Source organism: Suricata suricatta, chromosome 9, assembly GCF_006229205.1.
Source record: "Suricata suricatta isolate VVHF042 chromosome 9, meerkat_22Aug2017_6uvM2_HiC, whole genome shotgun sequence".
Lineage (NCBI taxonomy): Eukaryota > Metazoa > Chordata > Mammalia > Carnivora > Herpestidae > Suricata > Suricata suricatta.
In genome coordinates this window covers 68,009,019-68,026,896 of record NC_043708.1, presented here as the reverse complement: position 1 = coordinate 68,026,896, position 17,878 = coordinate 68,009,019, and positions in this window count along the sequence as shown.

Sequence of the window (17,878 nt, the reverse complement as noted above, 5' to 3'; positions counted from 1 at the left end):
TACTTTAAGCTCCCAAACTAGATATTTCAAGCAGGAACAAATTTAATATAGAGAATTAGAAGCTTGCATGTACATTAGAAGAGCTAAAGGGAATAAGGAGAAGAGGGCTCTGCAGGCTTTCAGGATAATCAGAAGAGCAGAAGACCTAAGGAAGCAGATGATCCTGGCTGTTTAAAGCATGAGTCTGGGTAATTTTGAGGAGGAATCCAGGAAGTCCTAGAAGCTCTACCTTTATCCTGTACCTGCTCTTAGCTGGTACTGATTCTGGGGAATGTAATTTCCTGGATTGTATTTTTTTCATGGGAGAGCTTAGAAGACCATGGGTTGTATTCAATTTCATCCCACTGGCAAACACTGTAACACTGGCAAAGATGGTAAATCTGATTTAAAAAAATAATTTAAAATGAATATGGAGAGATGCCATGAAATAGCCGACACACCAGAGAAGTATTTGTTGGAAAGTGAATGGTCTTCTTTCTGCCAGAGTGATTTCCCCATTCCACAGTTTGGCTGATTGTTAATAAGCATGTGGAATGTGTCTGTTTTTATTTGTCTGGTTTTTGTTTTCAACAGCTGGACATAATGCAGCTTGCTAGGACAGCTTTGAGATCAGTTGGAGACAGATCTCAATTACGCTTCAGCCTCTCTCCATCTAAATTACCTTGATCTGTGCCTTAACACCAGGTTCCTCATCAATACAACATTTGTGATACCACTTGTCACATGATTTATACAGGAATAAAATGAAATACAAGATGTCAAGTGTGTGGTATAAAGTTGATGCTAAAGAAGTAACTATTATTATCTCCCCTTTATTATTTACTACTGAGACTGAGTTGCTTTAAGAATTTTAAATAAAGGATGGTTTGTTCACTAAGTGCTCCTACTGGGGAAAATACCCCAGTTTGTCCGAGAACAACTCTGACACCAACTTTATGAAGCAAATGTACCAGATTTATGACTGCAGCAAGTGTTACAGTAAGGAGCACCGTTTTCTGCTGACCTGTGTACCTCTGATTGTGTAAAGGGAACGACCATCAACACTTGGATGCTCTCAGAAGTTGTGGTCAAAGAAGCTTCCACCTTTTACCTTCTCTTTCCTTCACAGACTCCCCTTTCCCTTGACAGCTCTTATTCAAGCCACCCCATGGAGAAGACTACCTCTCTCCTCAGATACAATGGCTCTTTAATCTCTTCCCATACCCAGGAGATAAATACAATGGAAAAAGCAGGTCAGGATGGCTAAAGCTATGTACCTGACCATCCTTGAAAGAGAAGGAAATCTCATTTTAGCTTCAAGTCCCTGACACACTCTCCAATCAAACCTTATCATCGAGCTGAAGTCTGATTCCCATTTGATTTAGTTCTCTTGTTCATATTCTGAGGTCAGAGCTTGGGGTGTGGGGAAGAGAGAAATGTTAGGATTTATGCACCAAATCTTCCTTTGTACCCCGAAGAGTTGGCTTGAGACATGTTCTTTCTATTTTTATCTTTGGTTAATAATGGCTTTCATCTAAAAGTTTATTAAATAAACCTTAGAAAAGTATGCCTTACTTTCTACTTATTATTCAAAGATATATAAAAACTTCACCTAAAATAATTGTTTCCTTATATGCTGTGCTACACTAATTTAAGAAGGTGAGTGCCTTTAATGTGGTAAGTCTTAGCAGAAAATTATAATGACTTAGGAGACAGAGGAAAGGAAGTCTGGCATCCAAAATATACATTTATGCATTTTACATTTCGGGCACATGACGGATTTTGTGTCCATTCAAGTTTCTGCTTTGGTATTGTCCTTATTGATGGGGAAAACCAAAGGTATGTTACTTGCCCAAGGATCAGGCACCAGATCTTAACAGTGTCCTAAGAACTAGCCAGAGGCAGAAGCTTAATGAAGAAATTACTTAACATTGCTGTCTGTGGTTCTCATCTTTCATCCAGCTCCTTATCATCAGCTGTGGCCCGGGCACAGCGAGGTTTCTCACGCACACATGCCTAGGAGCTTCTGACAGGCCTCATGCACAGAGGGGTCCTGCCGTGAGCTGGAAATCAGCACTACAGCTCGGCTGAGAAACCCTCCACTGCCAGTCGTACCAGCGGCGAGAGCAAGTGAAGAATATGCTGTCAGCTTCTGGCATGTCTCCCTAGAGGAAACTGAGCGCTGGTTAGTAGAGGCCAGAGGTCCGTGTGGCCTTGGGATGAATGCAGGGGTTCAGTGGCTGAGCACAGGAGGAGGACCTGGCCTAAGGGATGGTAGTAAAACCTCTCTTATGAAGCAGAAAATCAGCTAGAACAGCCCACTCATAAGATAAACTGGCATTAATAACAGCTTAGCTGACTGTGAGTTACTGTGTACATTTTCTGTTAAACAGAAAGATGAGCTTATCTACGGGCATATCTACAAGTACATACTGCCAACAGGGGAGTATATAGAAGACCACCTTTCATCTTCTCCTGTGTTTGCCTCTAATAATTGGCTTAATATCAGTAAGAACCACCACAAACACATGTGTTAAGAAACATGTAATTATAATTCCTCGGCGTCACTCATCATCAGGGAAACACAAATCAAAACCACACTGAGATACCACCTCACTCCGGTCAGAGTGGCTACAATGAACAAATCAGGAGACTATAGATGCTGGCGAGGGTGTGGAGAGACGGGCACCCTCCTACACTGTTGGTGGCAATGTAAACTGGTGCAGCTGCTCTGGAAAACAGTGTGGAGGTTCCTCAAAAAACTACCCATAGAACTCCCTTATGACCCAGCAGTGGCACTACTGGGGATCTACCCAAAATACAGAAGTGCTGCTGCATAGGGGCACATGTACCCCAATGTTCATAGCGGCACTTTCAACGATAGCCAAATATGGAAAGAACCTAAATGTCCATCACCTGATGAATGGATCAAGAAGATGTGGTATATATACACAATGGAGTACGACATGGCAATAAGAATGAAATCTGGCCATTTGTAGCAAAATGGATGGACCTTGAGGGTGTCATGCTAACAAAACAAGTCAGGCGGAGAAGGACAGATACCATATGTTTGCACTCATAGGTCTAACAGGAGAAACCTAATGGAGGACCAGGGGGAGGGGAAGGGGGAAAAAGAGTTAGGGAGAGGGAAGGAGGCAAATCCCTCTTGAATACAGAAAATTAACTGAGGGCTGAAGGGGGAGGGGAATAAGGGAAGGGAGGTGATGGGCATGGAGGAGGGCACTTGTGGGGAAGAGCACTGGGTGTTATATGGAAACCAACTTGACAATAAACTATAAAAAAAAATTAAAATTCACATTGATAAAAATGTATAAAATCTTTCTTTCACTTCCAAACACAGAGTTGAAGACATGGTATGAACAATTTCCCCCAAAACTGATATTTAAACTCAAAGCAGTATACTTCAATTAGTTAGAACACCAAATTAAGCATGGGCAAGTATGAATTCCAGAATCCTGGAGCTGGAACTCTCATTAGCTTTCTTTAAATTAATTGTAGTCTCCTGATCCTCGTGAGAGATGTAGGACAAGCCTGGTAATGTTATGGGTTGTTGAAAAGACCAAATTACTTAGTGACTATGAGAACATTGAGAATCTCAAGTACTAGAATAAGGTAGGTTCTATTGTTTCAGAAATCCAGACAGACCTGACTTTCACACAACACTGAATCATGTCAGTAATGGTGCAGGTACTACAATCCACGGTGGAGTTTTTCTTCCCAGGGAGGCTTCCAATTCAGGTTTGCAAACCCAAATAGGTTTCAGGAGAAACACTTTTCACATGATTGAGAATATCATAAAAGACTAAGAACAGATACAAAAGCAAACTGCATTTGAATGCACTTACAGGGAGGTGGATACAGGGTGCAACACGTTATGGTATTAAGCCTGATTTTATTCAACATCTTTATTAATCATCTAGAAGATGAGAAAAATGGCACATTAATTAAATCTGCAGATGGTGCTAAACAGACATTTCAGAGTTCATCGTGGGCAAAGTAACAATATAAAAAGGCTGGGTTTAAAAGAAGGCAGAACAAGACACTAATGAGTATTTGTTTTGTGCCATAAAGGCTCAAAACACACCTAGAGTGGAATATGAAATGCTGCTAAAGGCCCTGAATGAGGCAATAGAAAATAACTAGCAATATTACGGATACAAATTAAAATATTATTGGTAGCAAAAAAGAGCTATTTAACTCAATTCCTGTTTTGTCATGTCAGCGCTTTGCCTGGCATCCAGACAGACTTCATAGATGAGGCATGCCAGGCACAATGGGGGACCTGCACGTTGTGATATGGGACTGGGAATACTTAGGGACGATGTGTGGATGTCCCTTCAAATATACACTCCAAGATGGAGGTCATCGGCCCAGTTCCCACAGGCTTACTAGGTAACGGGCCCCTTGTTTTCAAGATCTTGCCCTAGTTTATCCTACAAGAAGCTACCAGAGTCCTTTACTTCCGACACTGGTCAACCTGCCCTTTTCCTGTCTTATGAGGCAACGCATAAAAACATTAAATATATCCCTGAATTAAGACCCTTATTTTTTTGTTATTTTTTTTATTTTAAGATAGTCATCAGGTTCTAAACAAATACCTATTCGTTGTTCCTCCAAGTACTTTTTAAAACTCTTTCATAGGTCATTCCCCTAATTGTCTTCCCATCTCTCTCTATTTGTATCAGGCAATGTCCCAATAAGTAGATGGCACACCATTTTGGCACACTCAAAATAGAATACTTCAAAAAGCATTTATTTACAAAGAGACTATTTAAAGAGAGATGGGTTTCAGGGAACCACATATTCGGTGCAGTTACCAAGGTTAACTGTTAGGCCCTCTAATTCTAAAGGATAAGAAACCTGTCAGCAGTCATGTAAGATTGACAGCCTTGAAAGAAGCAGTGACAGTTGATGCTGGGGCACACAACAGCTAGAAACAATTTTGGTGGGACTTAATGAAGGGGATGAATACCCTGATCTTACAGCCTTCCTTCCATTCAATTATCTTTTTGGGCTCACCATTGGCTAAGACCACCAGAAATTCATGGGGCCCACATGGTTCACCTTCCCATGGCAGGAAGAAGAGTAGAGAAGGGTAGAAGGGTAGGAGGATGTATGAGGAGAGGGAAGTGGGTGATATATGGCATGGCATGCTCACTTAGCACTTCGAGAAGATAAAGGGTTTAGAATGAGGCCACCAGTAAGGAAGCCCCTGTATCCTAGCCTCCTACTGCCCAAGAATCAAGTCAAAAGAACATATCAATGGTAATCAATTAACGGAAGTTTACCATGTTTTAACAACATGAGACCAAGGGATTTGTTATCATCTATATGAAACATAGTATAGACAATATATATAATCTTTAACAGTATACTTGTAACCAGTGATTACAAATGAACAGCCGGGAAGACATAACACATCTTAAGTAGACCATTATCCTTACAGTGAAGTTGCTCCATGTACTGTCCCTAACAACCTCCTCTAGCGGGGGGCGGGGGGGGGGGGCAGAAAGACTGCTTAAGCTTTGTATTTATTGTTCCTTTGCTTTTCTCCATAGAATGTTTTTAATCCTAAATAATATTTTAAATTGACAGTTTTTAAACTTTATATGAATGGGACCATACTGTATGTGCCCTTAAATGACTTGCTTTTTTTCAAAAAAAAAAAAAAAAGTCACTCAACTTATTTCTGAGATTCATTCACATTATTGCACAAAGCTGTTGTTCATTTACTTTCATGATCAGAGCATTTTATGAATCTCATGATTAGATGTACATCCTTTAATGGACACCTGTGTTCTTTATAATTTGTTGGTATTGAAAATAAAATCATGAATATTCTCATTCCTGTCACTTGGAACACATGTGCAAGAATGTCTTTAAAATCTGTCATTTAGGACTGGTTCAGAGGGTATGTATATTTACAGCTTGCATAGAGAATTCCATAATTTTGCTTACTCTCCCAAGAGCACTATTTGAGGGTTTCTATTGCTTCTGATTCTCACCAACTCTTTGAGTATATTTTTATTTATTGTGAGAAAGAGATAGAGAGCAAGCAGGGGAGGGACAGAGAGAGAGACATGGAGACAGAATCCCAAACAGACTCTGCATTGTAGCACAGGGCCTGATGTGGCTCTTGACTCACGAACCATGAGATCATGACCTGAGCTGAAATCAAGAGTTGGATGCTTAACTGACTGAGTCATCCCGGTGCCCCCCTCACCAACTCTTACATATGCCATTCTTTTAATTTTTGTGAGTCCAGTGGATGTGAGAGGGTATCCTATTGTGGACTGTTTTGTTTTGTTTTTTGATTCTGCTAATGAGTTTGAGCAACTTTTCACTTTTTTTTTTTCCTGTGTGAAATTTTTTTAATCTTTTGCCTATTTTGGGAGTATTATGTCTTTTTTCCATTTTCTTATTAATTGGCAGGTGTGCTTTGTATGTCCCAGATATGAACAGTTTGATGGCTGTGCTGCAAATACCTTCTTACTGTCTGTTTTGAAAATCATAAGTTCTTAATTTTATTAAACTTTGATTTTTTTCATGACATACTTTTATTGAATAAATCCTCTTTCTCAATAGCAGTGAAAGAATATTATTGATTTTTAAAGAAATTTTAAAGTTTTCCCTTTTAGATTTAAGGTTTTAATCTACTTAGATACATCCTCTTCAATAAGGTTTTTCTTGGCCATGCTTCAATATAAACTTAGGGATTTTTGTTGAGATTATGGTTGGAACTACATTGAATCTTATGATCACATTGGGAAGAACTGATACCTTTAGGACATTTAGTCTGCTTATTCATTAACATTGGATGCTTCCCTATTTGTTCTTTTATGTCTCCACAAGCATTATACTCTTCTCCTATAAAGGTCTTAAAATTCTGTTACATTAATTTTAAGGTTTTGTATACAGACATAGTTCTGTTCTAAGATTCTTTTAAAGGCTGAATTCACATGTTTTTAGCCATTTATCCTGGTGAATAGAAATGCAATGTTTTACTTATTGATCTTTCATTAAGCAAACATAATTTATAGAGCATTTGGAGTTTTGGATGTAGACAAAACATCTATGCATAATAGTTTTGTTCATTACATTTCAATCCTTATATCTTTGTTTTTTCTTGTCTGGTGATGCTGTTAGGAGCTTCAGTATTGGACAGATGAGCCAATTATGGACACACTTATCTTGTTACTGAAGAGAAAGTCAATGCTTCAAATACTTCACCATTGGGCAGAATGTGTATTGTAAATAAGAATATTTTGCTGCCATGAACATCGGGGTACATGTGCCCCTATATGTCCATCACCTGATGGATGGATCAAGATGTGGTGTACATATATATATATATATATACACAATGGAGTATTACATGGCAATGAGAAAGAATGAAATCTGGCCATTTGTAGGAAAGTGGATGGACCTTGAGGGTGTCATGCTAAGCAAAATAAGTCAGGCGGAGAAGGACAGATACCATATGTTAGCACTCATAAGTCCAACAGGAGAAACCTAATAGAAGACCATGGGGATGGGAAGGGGGAAAGAGTTGGAAAGAGAGAGGGATGCAAAATCTGAGAGACTACTGAATACTGAAAACCAACAGAGGGTTGAAGGGGGAGAGGGAGGGGAAAGGTAGGTGGTGGTAACGGAGGAGGGCACTTGTGGGGAAGAGCACTGGGTATTATATGGAAACCAATTTGACAATAAACTATTTTAAAAAAGAATATTTTGAAACTATAATTTTCTAATTTCTCTAGATTATTTATGTCAATTCAGGAATCTATTTTGTTGAAAAATACTTGACTATTAATGTTATAGAAGTTGATGCTACAGAGGCCTAAAATGAAGCTTATGAAGGTCTAATAGTCAAACAGATTTAGAAGAAAACTGGAAAAGCAGAGTATTTAAGTCTTTCCTCTTCCCTCTTCAGCTCTTCCCCACCTCATGGACTTTATCTCCCAAGGTCCTAACCCACCTCACTCCATTATTGTTACTCAACCTGAAGAACAGAGTTGTCATTGTTTGAATTGTTTGCTACTCTGAAGATTAGGGGAGCAATAGATAACAGTACATTTTTTATATGTTTAAGCAAAACTGCTTATTAAGTATCCATCTGGTAATACCTAATAGGCAGCCAGTTGCAGAGTCTGGAACTGAGCAGAGGCCCAGCCTACTGACAGAAATCTGGAAGATATTAGTATGTAAAGATTGCAGGTAAAGTCACAAGACTGCATGCAATCACCAACGAGTGAGTGGAGATAGAGCTGAAAGGATCAAGGACTCAACAGTTAATTTTTGCTTTTATTTCCCTTGCCTCTGGAGACATGTTTAGTAAGAAGTTGCTGAAGCGAAGGTCAAAGAGGTCACTGCTTGTTTTCTTCTCTAGGATTTTGATGGTTTCCCATATCACATTTAGGTTTTTCATCCAAGAAAAAGGAACATTTTTGCAGTGCTGGTGGGAATGCAAACTGGTGCAGCCACTCTGGTAAACAGTATGGCGTTTCCTCAAAAAATTAAAAATTTATCTTCCCTATGACCCAGTCATTGCACCACTAAGTACTTATTCCAAAGGATACAAAAATGCTGATTCAAAGGGGCACATGCACCCCAATGTTTCTAGCTGCATTACGGACAATAGCCAAATTATGGCAAGAGCCTGATGTTCATCGACTGACAAATGGATAAAGAAGATATAGTACACACACACACACACACACACACACACACACACACGCACACACTGAAATATTACTCAGCGATCAAAAATAATGAAATCTTGTCATTTGCAACACTGTGGATGGAACTGGAATGTGTTCTGATAAGCAAAATAAGTCAGTCAGAGAAAGACAAATACCATATGACTTTACTTATAAGTGTAATTTAAGAAACAAACAGATGGATATAGGGAAAGGAAAGGAAAAATAAGATAAAAATATATAGAGAAAGCAAACCATAAGAGACTGTTAAATATAGAGAACAAACGGAGGATTGCCAGAGGGGAGGTGGGTAGGGGGATGGGCTAGATGAATGATGGGTATTAAGGAGGGCATTTGTTGGGATGAGCACTGACTATTATATAGAAGTAATGAATTACTGTGTTTTACTCCTGAAACCAATACTACACTGTATATTAACAAACTTGAATTTAAATAAATAAATTAGGAGTGCCTGGGTGGCTCAGTCAGTTAAGTGTCCAGTTCTTGGTTTTGGCTCAGGTCATAGTCTCGAATTTTGTGAGTTCAAGCCCTGCTTCGGCCTCTGTGCTGACATTGCAGAGCCTGCATGGGATTCTCTCTCTCCCTGCATCTCTGCCCCTCCCCTGCTTACTCTGTTTCCTTCAAAATGAATAAACTGAAAAAAAATTTTTTTAATAAATTAATTTTAAAAAAGAAAGGATCAAGGACTGAGGACTTAGAATGCATTTTAAAACCTGGGATATGAAGTAAAACCAATAAGAAGACTAAGAAGAACCATCAGTGAAGAAAGAGAATCTACAGTGCAAGAAACTACTAAGTGCAGTGTGAAAACTGTCTGAAGGAGGAGAGTAACGCCACCGGGGTCAAATGATGCTAATTGTTTCAGGGCAGAACTGCAAACTTAGCACTGCGTTTTGCAACAGAGGTCACTGGTATCCTTTACAGGTTTTGTGAGATGGTTGATAATAGGTTCAAATGAGAACAGGGCAATAGAACATCATTCCATGCGGAGTCATGTGACCTACTGTTTTCACTTACCCATATACTATAGCTTCTGTGTGCTTAATCTTTTCTCTTAACTTTTTATTATTCATATTATAATTAAGTCTGTTATATTAGTTTCATGTCAATGATATAGTGATTCAACAATTCTATACGTTACTCATTGCTCATCATGGTAAGTATACTCTTAACGCCCTTTCTTTATTTCTCCCATCCTCCCCATCACCTTCCCTCTGTATTTAAGAAGTCTGTTCTGTCTTTTTGTTGTTATTCCTTTGTTTTGCTTATTCTTTTAGGTTATCAGTTTTAATGACTGAATATTCTGTTTATAGGAGATTGTGCTCTGGTACATATCATTTGGCATGTCTCAATAGGAAGATTTTTTTTTCCTTTTTTGTTTTAAGTACATCGGTTTATTTTAACTTTTTTTTGTTTCTGAAATTCTCTATTTCCTTAGGTTTAATTGCCACAGACAGACTTTCTGGCTAAAAGATACATGTAACACGGGTCATACAGGGATATGTAATGGTATATTTCACAAAAGAATACAAATAGCTAATATAGTGAAATTAAAACCATGTTTATCTACTATCAATCCAATAAATGCAAATTAAATGTTGAGAGGAAATTTAATCAGAATTTTGAGAGCTATTCTAAGACTCCCTGCTTAAGTGAAAGTAGTTTAGAGTCAAATCTAGTTAATATTTTTTCCTTCACTCTTTCATTCAATCTATTTTTGAGTGATGATAATATGCCTGACCCTGGAGAGACAATGACCAGAAGATAAACATAATCCTATTAAACTATTTGCCTTATATCACCCTGCATTCTCTTAGCTAGCAAACAGTATATAAAATAATTTTGCCTTTATCGCCTCTTACACCAGTTGATAAGTAGGATTTACGTAATTTTTGGTGTTTGACTGATCTCTTGATGCTGGATAAGGGCTGTTTATACTAGTGATTTCATAAATGTATTTTTGTATCTTTACTGGGCTGGAAAATTTTGAGGTTCAGTAGATGTCTCCCCTCTATCACTCCTAATTATTGCCCCATCACTTATCATGAAATATGAATGTTTGTATTTTGAGGTCAGAACATGAGGGATGAACGTCAGGGAATCATTAAATCCTCCAGTATGGGGTGTTGAGGGGTTTTTTGGTTTGGTAACTGGGGATTGGTGTAGTGGTAGAGATGATTTGTTTATTTAAGACATAAAATAAAGGCAACATTCTTGGACAATCATGGAAACGCAGAATCTGCTGCCATAAGTACAGAGACAGTGAGCTAAAAACAAGCCAAAAAACCTCCCAAGATTCTTTAAAGCAAAGCAAATGGGCTTCTGTGTCTATTACGAAAAAAGGTGGTTTAAGATGCAAGACTCTTTGGTATTGTAAGAAAAACAAGGAAGATACCATCTGGTAAAGACAAGACGGAGAGAGAGAAAGAATATGCACATTTGGAAAGGTACAGGAGATAGGAACTCTCTTCTACTGTTAGTAGGAACCTCAATTGGTACCATCCCGGAGAGTAATTTGGCAACAATATTTTAGAGCCTTTAAATGTTCCACTTGTAGGCATTTGTTCTGGGAAAATATTTGGAGGGTTTCTCAAAGATTTATGCATTATGATATTTATTACACTTTTATAAGAGTGAAGGAGTTGAAAACAATATAAATGCTCACCAGTAGGCATTTGGTAAAATTAATTAAGGTATATCCATGTGATTTATTACTCTGTAGCAGTTTATAATCATATCTTCAAAGACTATTTGATGGCATGGAGAAATACAATATAATGCTAAATTAAAACTGTCAGATACAAACAAACAGCATTATATAGCTACCACTTATTGAACACTAATTTTGTACTAGGATATGCGTTCAGGGCCTTATAAACACCTCATTTAATAATCTTCTAGCAAATCTTCAAGATAGTTATTGCTATTCTCAATTTATATTTTGTGAATCTAAGGTTAAAGGTAAGCTACATTTCAAGTCCAAGTTGTCACACTAAATGGAGCAGCTTCAAATATGCCAAGATACTAGAGGGGAAATGTTTCTTAAAAATCAGAGAAATTTTATTCAAGTTCGTGGGAGAGAGGAAACAGTTAAGATTTAAGGAGGGTTATATCCTTTAATATATTTTAAATTAATCTGTTAAGTGATGAAGAGATCTTCAAAGTTATTTTTAAAAGGAAGTGAAATTACCTGACTTTTATATTAGAATGATAACTGAAGAATTGTACCAAGGAAGGAATTTCGATAGGACATGTGACAGTTGTTGAAACCTTAGTTGATGAAGGTCTAGCCTGTAGGAAATAATAGTGAAAATGGAGAGCGGAGGCAGCTTTGAGACACATTTTAAGAATTTACTAGACTATGAGACAGATAAGAAGTCCTAAGATACAGAAGAGAGAGGAGAAAAGAATGCCCTTAAGTTTCCATTACCAGTGGCCATACACACAACAATATCTAATGAATTAGGAAACTCTTGGGAAAATTCATGTGTAGGACAGACCCTGAGTTTGGTTTTGAAGAAGTTTTATGTGAGAAAGCACTTTAAGGAGGCAATCCAGAAGCAGAAGTTTTTGGAACTCAGGGGAGAAAACTACGATTTCTCAAACTATACTAAAAGTATACATTTTAGGGTCATTTGCATAGTTATTTGAAGCCATGGGAGTAAATGAGATTTCCAACAGAAAAGATAAAGAACAGGGCTTCTCCAATGGGCGTGGATGGGAGTATGCGAATTGCCTGGAGTTTCTCAATTATATATTCAGTCACTGCCCACTCAAGAGATTTGGTCATGTCTCTTCCCTTTATAGAGGGTGGGGAGGATGGTTGGTAAAAGTAGGACTGAGCTTCTATGTGTGTATTTTCAACTGCCAAACATACTGATAGATGCTTAATACACATTTATTAAGCAAATGAAAAATTGATGGACACAATTTAGAATTCTTAAAGCAATACTCCCTGAATTAAGTGCTGAGGTTAATATAACTCTGATCATGTCCCTAATTGATGATGGGATATATCATGAAAGAGATTTCTTTTGTAAGAGCAATAGGGCCTGAAAGAAATCGCTTAGCATGCCTGAACTTACATGTGGTTTGCATTTCAACATTGTATTTGTAATTAGGTATTGAATCTTTGAATTCATTTTCTCTCAGGAATAGTTTCCAGGGAAACTCATAAGGGCCTATTTCATCCCAATGTATTCCCAAGTAGTGTACATTTTTCAAAGAAAAGTGACACCAAATCATATTTTGATAAATTGAAGACAGTATATTAAAGTAGAGTAACCATAAAAAGCACACAGAATGGATTGAATATACAAGGTTATGCCTGAGCCAAGATGATGAAGGATAGAGAAAAAAATGGAAGAGTCATAATGAGTGAGCTGTTAAGAGAAAAACGATGGGCGTAAGGTTGGAAATTTCAAGTGGTAGACTTGGTAATGATTTCAGCCCAGAACATCTTGAGTGTTCTGCAGAGAGATGTCAGTTATGGGTATGAAGAAATCAGAGGACGCCAATCACCTCTTCATAAGGAACATTTCAAGACATGCCCCTTAATTTTCAAAGGTCTTTCTGTAAACAAGAAAGAAACTTTTGTGCATTTACAGAGGGACCAGAAGAAAACAGAGGACAGTAAACACACGTAAGTTTGTTATCCTCCACATCTTGTCCAGTTAAGCTCTTGGTTTTGATGTGGCATAATGTTAATACTCATGTATTTGCTATATTGTACGTATATTAGAGAACTACGGTGAATTATAAGAGCTGTCATTTCCTTGCATCATAGCTTCTGAATATACCTCTCATAAAATAAAAGGATTTGGATGGTAACTCCGTAAACTTTCATGGAGGTATATTTTACTATTTTAGGAAAAAATAATGTTTTCCCACTGAAAACAGTTTAATCTGTTTTAAATCACCCAAATTAAAAAGGAATAAAAGTGAAATTAAGTACAGTTTATACTTGAGTTGGTTAGGTGGGCACTATAATAATCCCATGTAGGACATAATCATCTCCCATAGTTAGAGTCTAGAATATGAAATGAACTACCAAGGTGTCTAATTTCAGTGATAATAGAAACTGACAGAAGACAGAAATGAGACACAGATTAAGAGTAGACTTAACTCAATTCAGAGATACCCCTTCCACATTTAGGTTTAGAAACCTGCTCCTGCCACTCAGCTCATGATCATCTCTCATGTGCACATCAGAACCAGCATAGCCTCAGGTTTGCTGCATAGAAGGTCCTGATGTGTTCAGACACATTCCAAAGTCAGACAGTAGGTTCTCAAAATTGGTCCTCCAAGTTTGGAACTCTCTCATGAAGGCTAGATTCTAAAGATAGATATACGTATCTGGAAGTCTGCCACCAAGAAAGCTAGATGGTGAACTTCCTTTAGGTTAGGTGGAGCAAGAAATGTCAAAGCCACGGTTCACATGGAATGAGAAAACCAGTGTTGGAAAAAATATTGGAACAAAAACTTTCATTAGTTTGCAAGGCTCAAATAGAAGAAAAGGTGCGTTTTACTAGTATGGGCAGGGCAAGTCAACTTTAGGAGACTGAGGCAGACCCTATATACATGACTTTTTTCATATACTTTTCTGACAAGTCCTTGACCTTTCTGAGAATGTCTTAAGCTTTTTGACCAGGGTATGGGGAAGCAGACTTTCTCAAACTCAGCTTGCTAAGCCATAAATTGGCATAAGCTCTTTGAAAAGATATTATATCAATGGCCTTAAAAATACCACGCACAGAGATGGATAGATACCCACACACAGCTCTATCTCTATCCTTTGATTGAGAAAGACCTCTTCTAGACTTTATTTAACAGGTTAATTTCCTATCCAACACTAAGGACACTAAGGCTGTGGTCCAAAAGGCCTACCTACCTGAACTGTACTTGAGGGGATTTTGAGAAAAGCTCTATACCATTTGCCACTATTTCCCTAGCTTGCTCATGGTTGTCAGACTCTTTTGGCTGTAGACTCATGATCCAAGTATCTCCTAGAAGATATAGGCCCTAAAAGTCGCTAAATTTCTACCACTGGTATCACTTAGGTATCTAATCTGGACTATAACCCTTATTTGCCAACATTACAATTTTTTTTTTTTGAGAGAGAGAGAGAGGCAGAGAGAGAGGGAGACACAGAATCTGAAGCAGGCTCCAGGCTCTGAGCTGTCAGCACAGAACCAGACGCAGGGCTCAGATTCTTCAACTGTGAGATTATGACCTAAACCAAAGTCAGACACTTAACTGACTGAGCCACCTGGGGGGCCCTATAATAACACTTTAACTATAGCAACACATTTATTCTTACTCTTGGAGACAAAGAGTTCTCACCATCTTCCTGTTCCCACATTTAACTATATCACTGGAGTTCATCGTCCCTAGATATAAGGAAAAATTTTTTCCTACAGTCCAAGTCCTTTAAAACTACAGCACCAAATTCTGACAGACTTTATCAGGTCCTTCACCATTTCTACAGAAAGCTCAGGGAACAAACAATAAACAAAAATACAAAGTCCAATTTAGCAAAAATGTGGCCACTGAGAAATAGCTTCATTGTGGACAATTAGCCTTTCTTAGGGGTTTTGTTTTTTTTTTTTTTTTTTTTTTTTTGAGAGAGAGCACTCTGGTAGTAGTGGGAGAAGGGGAGAATATCTGAAGCAGGCTCCACACCTAGCACAGAGCCTGATGTGCGGCTTGATCTCAACAACCATGAGATCATGACCTGAGCTAAAATCAAGAGTTGAGTGCTTAACTGATTGAGCCACCCAGGCACTCCTCCATTTTTGAGAAATCAAACATCTGGTAAATCTATAACCTAATTTTATCCTAGAACGTAATGAGGAAATAAAACTGCTATTCAAATAAGCCCTGGCCAGAATGAGTACACAGAGTTCTGCTATGTGCCTCTTAGAAAGTTTTGGTTATAATCTAGCTTTTGATAAATGGAATCTGTTGATCTTTATTAAAGGGCCATGGATCCTGGAATAACTCTCTAAAGGAAAGATACCAAATAATTTCTCTCATACATCTTTCCAGGATTCCTCCAACTTAAAGCTTAATGTAACATAGAATAGTCAGGTTTGAAAGAGAAAGGGCAAGTTTTCTCTCAGAGGAGATTTCCAGGAAAATTGGAAACAGTGACTTTAGTGCTGCATGTATCCAAATGCATTGGAGAATGTTCCAGAAACTCATTTCAAGTAGTGTCCACTAGAATGAATGATTTGGGGCCCAGAGGAGGAAGCTGGTAGAAGCCAAGGGTGGAGTTGGCAGGCTAGGAGTCTCTAAACCCTAGAGTAGATTCAGCCCGGCTTTCTGGACATGGGTCAAGGAAGAACCCCCAGAATAAGTGCCTGAATGGTCTTCCTGAGCATGTGAGGAATCTTGAGGTGGGAAACAACAAAAGGAGTGGGTTCTGAGCTGGGGACAGGCTCAAGGCTTGAGGAGAATGGTTTTTTTCTTATTGCTGTTTTGTTTCTAATAAGTATGGGATATGGGAAGCAAGAAACCAGAGAACGGAAGAGCATATCCAAGAGTGAAAGACCTCTCAGAACCAAGATAATCTGAATGAAACATCTGATTTAGAGAGAAAGAATTTGGAAAGGGGTTGAGAGAGAGAGAGAGAGAGAGAGAGAGATCTTCCAGGGGTTATCATAAGAAGTTAGGGCCCCTTTATAAGTGCTTGTGGACTCGCCCAGAAATCAGAAGGAGTTGCTGCAGTGCAGAGATAAGGCACAGGACTTCAAGGAGAGAGCCCAGTAGGCAGCTTAGCCCCAGGTGACTACTAATGCTCTTACGGTTCAAGAATGACTAAATGCACAACTAGATTGTTTTCATTAAATCTCTCAGAGAAGAAAAACAAATCCTTAGAGCATACTCAAAAGTGAAATACCTTTATTCATATAGAGTCTGTTTAAGAGATGTATGCAATTTAATTTTAAGAAGTGTTTGGGGGAAAAGTTTGGAAAAAAATATATATAGATACACACACACACACACACACACACACACACATATATGTGTGTATATATATATATATATACATATATATATGTATATATATATACATATATATATATATATATGTATGTATATATATATATATACACACCCCGTCCCCGGGTACCGCAATACTAGAACAGTTTTGATGATTAAGAAGAGAGGAGAATTGAAACTTAGAAAAGATTTTTAGAAGCTTAATTTCTGGGTGCCGGTTGTCCATATCCTCTCCACCAAAAACTTTCAGCTCTTTAAGTGTTGGTTGAATATTTTATGACCTCGCCTTTTGCTCTGGTGCTTCAAGTCAGTCTCTGCCTACCCAGATTCTCCAACCCCTGCTGAGCTGGTGAACTACCGCTGCTCTGACAGTCACTGGGCATATACATAGCCAGGAGAACTGGTTAAAATGCAGTACAGGATTCAGTGGGTCTGGAACGGGGCCCAGATAATGCTGCAGATGTTGACCCGAAGACTAAACTTTGAGTAGCAAGGAATTGGGCCACTTACGCGGTATAAGTTGTATTCGCAACATAAGACACCATAAAATAAAATATCAGCCCTCCTGCCCAATCATTAAGCTGGTCTAGTTATTATTTTTATTGTGTTTAAAAAAGAAATGTGTCCTCATTAGAGAAAGGGGACTATGGGGGAAACGTGACAAAGACCCAGGTGCACCTGTAAGGAGCAGGACGGCCTTATTAGTTTTTCCTAATAGGAAAATTTCAGGACAGATGGAATTTCTGTGAACTTGATTATTAGAAACTCTGAAAAGGCTGTTCTAGTCAAGAAATTTTATTCCTTGTTTAACCTGGAGGGGGAAAAACATTTTCCTTGCCTTCTAAAGCATAACATTACGACAGTCCCGAAGTGTCGAGAGCCTCTTTGCATAAGGGAAAGATTTGAGCTTCCTAAGAGCCCTGAGCTGTGCATTTTGGCATCCTTCCTCCAGCCACGACTGTCAAAATCCTTTGCAAACCTTAGCTGAATCATCCTCATTACAGCCCAGACAGTAGGCATCTAAGTAGCTCACAGCGTCGTCTTTGCAATATAATTTGAAGGGGACTTTAAATTGAGGCATTGCACGCCATGACTGGGGGTCAAATAAGACTTTTTCAAAAGGGAACACTGAATCCAATATCTAACACAGGAGT